The sequence below is a fragment of the Monopterus albus genome, unplaced genomic scaffold, assembly GCF_001952655.1.
Source record: "Monopterus albus unplaced genomic scaffold, M_albus_1.0 scaffold119.1, whole genome shotgun sequence".
NCBI classification, from domain to species: Eukaryota; Metazoa; Chordata; class Actinopteri; order Synbranchiformes; family Synbranchidae; genus Monopterus; species Monopterus albus.
In genome coordinates this window covers 1,239,164-1,244,376 of record NW_018127999.1, presented here as the reverse complement: position 1 = coordinate 1,244,376, position 5,213 = coordinate 1,239,164, and the positions used below count along the sequence as shown (strand labels likewise).

General features: G+C 41.2%; 2 long non-coding RNA genes across 3 annotated transcripts; one reads left to right on the top strand and one right to left on the bottom strand.

Annotated features, from left to right (window-relative positions):
• The first annotated feature begins 780 nt into the window (after positions 1–780).
• On the top strand, positions 781–3,132 carry LOC109966792 (uncharacterized). The gene is made up of 4 exons (XR_002275823.1): positions 781–876; positions 2,022–2,124; positions 2,739–2,810; positions 2,916–3,132. It is a non-coding gene; the product is annotated as an uncharacterized LOC109966792 (long non-coding RNA).
• Positions 3,133–3,289: 157 nt separating this feature from the next.
• Positions 3,290–5,207, bottom strand: LOC109966793 (uncharacterized). Of its 2 annotated transcripts, XR_002275825.1 has the most exons (4): positions 5,104–5,207; positions 4,820–4,904; positions 3,833–3,938; positions 3,290–3,362 (listed from the first exon to the last, which is right to left on the bottom strand). It is a non-coding gene; the product is annotated as an uncharacterized LOC109966793 (long non-coding RNA). The 2 variants fall into 2 exon arrangements; XR_002275824.1 differs by lacking the exon at positions 4,820–4,904.
• Between the last annotated feature and the right edge of the window lie 6 nt (positions 5,208–5,213).

Genomic DNA, 5,213 nt, shown 5'->3' with positions numbered 1-5,213 from the left:
TAACAACCAGTTCTTACAAACGGAGTCTGAAGGTCCCTAAACAACAGTTACTGAACGGCAGCTGGACAATTCTACCTTAGTGGTTAACACCACTGACTGTGGTACGGTATGTCTGGGTTCCATTATCTGTCAGGGCAGGCGAGATTGTTTTGTGAGTGTGACTTCCATGTGCAATCTCATTAACCGATAACAGAAGTCAGTAAAGGTTCCAAGTATGTTCCAGTACAGCAGCTGGAAAGCTCGGTGGTTGACACCACTGACTGTGGTACGGCAGGTCGGTGTTCGTGGCCAGTCGTGGGTCCTTCAGCAAGGCACACCGTTAACCCTACTGCAGGGGACCTCCTATCTTCTTTAACCTTCTCCCACAGGTACCCCTTTCCTTTCTTCTTGCCTTTCTCGATTCCACCCGTGTTGCCAGGATGATATCTCCCCACTTTCGCTGGTGTCCTGACTCCTTCTCTCCATAGCGTTCACGGTGTACCTCGCTCAGTGGATAGCACTAAGAGCCTTACCGAAGGACCCACGACTGGCCGCGAACCCCGACCTGCCGTACCATAGTCAGCTGTGTTAACCACCATGTCATCCACCTGCTGTACAAGAACACATTGGGGATTTTTACTGGCTTCGCATTTTAGCGAAGAAGAGGGGGTATTTGGTTTGATGCAAGGCACAACTCAATTTAAGAGTACTGAGGTTTTAGTGTGAATCCCACCTGAATCTGATTGGACGCTGACAGTCCAACCACAGAGCAGAGTCATATTGTCCAATCGGGTGGTAGCTGGGTTCTTCAAGTTAGTCTCCCGGATGGCAGCTCCGTAAGTTTGGTTGTAGTGGAGAATCAAGAGGGACGGCAGTGTAAGACGTTCTGCTACTCAGGTGGGTCACATCAGAAAATTGTAGAAAATCACAGTAAACTTTTCGTGTGTCGAGTTCTGTATGTAGGCAGCGCGAAGGTGTTTTGCTGTTAACACCGTTGTCTAAATTTGTTTTCTATTCCAGGTGGGATACTTTTATCTAGCGTTAGCCAAATGCTAATGTAGGATGTTAGCCACCCAATACTTTCTTGCTTTGCTTGAGCCTGTCAGTTGTCAGGCTAATTGTGAAACCTCGTAGAGTTGACTTGTAACTTATTCCATGTTGGATGTGTAGTCTTTTGGATTAATGAACTTCTCTAGTTTTACATGCCCCATTTAATGTAAATCGTCACTGGCCGGTTTGGATCAAACCGGGTCTTCATCAGCACGGAAATTTAACAAATTGTTTGCACCTGTATGTTTCCGCCCTGATGAAGACCCGGTGAGGTCCGAACCGGTCGGCGTCTTTTTACCGAGATGCCCCGTTACAGGTAAGAGTGCTACATTTAAAATGTTACTTAAATAATAGTGCAAAGGCATTAGCAGCGAAATGTACCTAAAATTACCAAAAGTAAATAAGTAAATGTGCAGAATCATAATAGAATACATTTCACGTTGATGTATATTTGATTATAATTTCTGGTGCATTATTGTTCATTTTAATGTTGTAGCTGGTAAAGGTAGGGATAATTTTAACTGTTAAAATTTGAACTTCTGGTGAGTAGCTTGTAAATTTGTCACCAGAGATTACTGAAGTCTCATGATTAGGCTTCTGCTGTATTTCCTTTTTATTCATCTAATTCTGAAAAGAAACTATAAACTCTGGTTATCAAATCAATCTAGTGGAGTAAAAAGGTATGGTAAGATGTGAAGAAGCAGAAACTAAAAATAAGTATAGATGCCTCAAATGCACTTATGTCCAGTGCTTTTTCCAACAGTTTGATGCTGTTACTACATTAATGTGACTAGTAAGTATAGGCTGGGAACATTAAGGAAAGATCAGGTGAGTAGGGGCTCAGATGTGCAAGAATTATGAATGCAATAGTCCTTTAATGAATCTTATCTGTGTAAAATGTGCACGTTTGTACAGGTTTCTGTGATCAGAGTAATTGTTATAACTAGGACAGACATTATAGGACTAACTCCCCCCCATGTATCTTTCAATAGGCCATGGAACCCAGGACAAGAATGTGGGACTAGCAGAGCTTAAATAGTCTCGGGAAGGACCGACAGCGTTCCGGGCCCCTCTCACGGACATCAACTTGATCAGGTGAGAAACATTCTAAAGTTGTGGTTCAAGTCAGCCTGTAATTTCTCTGCTTTGTCAGGAAAAAAAAACACACTAATTTCAAAAGTGTTTGAGGAATTTTGATATAAATTGTAATGAAACATTTCATTCCAATCTGACCCATCTTTTCCACTGACAAACTTCCTAGTTTGATGTATGGTGTTTTAAGACAGCTGTGCATATTGGCGACTTAAGTGCTTTCCTTCAGCATTTGTATTGTTAGGTAATTTCTTAGATATTGTTTAGAGATCTGTTGTATTAGAAGATGTTAGTGTAGCCAGGATGTCTCCTCAGGGACAAATGTTATGACGGTAAAAGTAACCATAATGTCTTAATGTGTAAGGTTATGTCAAATTGTTTGATACACACATTTTCATGTTTTGTCTACTGCTCAGCTGCCAAATCAGGTGACGTTTGGGGTCTTTTCTGCTTCCGGGCTGCTAATTCTTGAATAAACCAGTACGGTTATTTTTTTTTTTATATACTCAAGTGGTCTGAAAGAACCGGATGAGGCTTTAGTATCCATTCACATACAGTAAGTGAAACGTGGTGAAGCCTTGTCTTAAAACCTTTCCTCTGTTTAAATTCACTCACAGGTTCTGATCCTCTAAATGGCCAGAAGCAAGGCATTCTTCCTTGATGCAAAAGAAACCTGACTCTACATCCAGGTACTGTTAACATCTGTGCACTTGCCACCTTTATAAGTCTATTTGCCCTGCCTGCCACCAAGTGTCAAACATGTTACTAACCTACTGTACACCTTTTTGCTTCAGTGGTGATGCTACACTTCCACAGTCCCACCTTGAAGCCTGGCTGATGTGTACACAACTGGAAGGTGAATTCCTGTCAACCCTCATGAATATTAAACCCACCTCAAGAGAACCTGTGCTTCATTTTATTATGAATGTTTTTGGTGCTGGACTACAGTGAAGAATTAAGACACACAACCAGACAGATTTAATGTAATGCTTTATTGAAGAAACTCCATTTAAAAAAAAAAAAAAAGGCCCTGATTGGTATGAATGTTGAACCACAGGGCCTTTAAAACAATCTCCCACATGGAGTACACTTTCATATGCTGCTGAGCACCTGCAAAAAAAAAAGTTGTAAAGCTTTGATTTTAATAAATGGTCCATTTATAAACAAACTTGCCTGCATCTGTGCCTGTCCACAAGAATGCTGATGGTCTGGCCACAGTATGACATCTGGTTAAGGACTGCCTAAGGGGGAAAAAGCTTGAGTTTAAAGCAGGATATGCGCTATAATTTGATTGGTTGGCTTCATTTTGAACAAAAGGCTTTTAGTGGGCACATTATTTGTACCTGGGTAATGAACATCCTTTAAGATACAGAATGGACACTGCAAAGTTCCAAGTCAACATTTAGACAAAAATCAGGGGTGAGGGAAAGGAAAAAAAAAAAACCTGAAATACAAGAGGTGATCTTGCCACATGTTGAAATAGCCGTCTCTGAATTACTGGTGGCAAGTTCCAAGAAAAGGCCAGACTGCTGATATGGACCATTCACTAACAATCACAGTTTTTGTTTACCCTCAATTTATGAAAACAGGCCATGCAAATTTGATCTTTAACAGCAATTTAAGCTACTCTGCAGTTGCAAAGCACCACTCTTGCTTAAATGTGGAACCTTTTTTACATCACATTTCACAATAGTCTGAACAATTTACTCACCACATGAATTGTCTGTCGGTTTGTAGTGTGATCCCCACAAAGCGTCAGGTCCTGTTCACTGGGCTGCCTGCCAAGTTCTGGAGTTGACTTACTCCTCAGGTGCACTCTATTCAACAAATTGATTGTTTTACAGTTACTTGCCTTTCATGAAACAACAGTGTGGAAATGAACTGCATAAATATTGTGTATACATCCTGTGCACAGTACGTTAGTCCTACTGTTGTACATATTGCCAAAATACAAGTGAACATGGGTAACATCAATATAATGCTACTTTGAACAAAATGATACAGGAATACTTTAGCAGCTCTAAGTTTTGATCACAACAAAAGGTCTATATTCAAAATTTAGTACGACGCAAACATGGATGAGAGTCTATAATGGTAACTAAAAGCTCTACAAAAGCTGGTGAATTCACCAGAAGTGAGATTAGTGTCGCCTACCTTTCACTGCACCGCTACTTTTATTCAAGGACAAAGATGTCCATACAAGAATACAATACAATGCCACATTCTAGAAAACGTAATTAAATCCTGGCATTGCTTGTATCGTCAGTAAAACCTACTGATAATTTGAATATGATCTTAAGTCTTTTCGGGCCGTTCATCAATGATGACTGGCAGCTGATGTTTGGCTGGACTTCAGTCTAAACGGAGGCTCCATCTCACACAGACCAGGCAGAAAAACTCAATACTCACGTACTTGGGTAAAAAGGTTTGTCCACTACAACAAGGAAATCCATGTCAAAGACCAGTGTCCCCTAAGCAGTGAACTCATTAGGTGTTTAAAACGAGGGTGCCAACGTTAATCTAGTCCAGATATAATCGATACGCCACACCGTTCCCATAACGCTGGCAGTCAGACTACAGAGCTAACAGGGGATAGGGGACTAGTTACCGCTAAGTCACGGCAAAATTTCCTAGAAGCAAGTTTTAACAATCAACCTCGTTGTTAAAATGAAAATGCTAAAGCAAAACACTAGCTTACCTGAAAGCTAACCACACATGGAGCTAATTAGGACACACGCCTGGTTTGTCTTCTACCCGAAAGGCTTCTTGCTAGCAAAGCTTTACTACGGAGCCCGGGAAGGGACATGGGAGAAAAAAAAAAGCTCCGTACTTTGCCAACATTAAATTCTCGCTAACGCCAGATAAAGTAGCCTATGAACTCGAAATCAGCCATCTATTAAACTGCTTTACTTCAGAGTAACAGCTAAGAATCTACATACACACAGAAGGCTACACATTAAAAATTAATTACAAAATATCTACCGCAAATCAACCTCATGGTTAGTAAGTCGCCACTTCACCCTCCGTCCTTCGTTAAGCCCCGTCGCCACTTCACCCTCCGTCCTTCGCTAAGCCCCGTCGCCACTTCACCC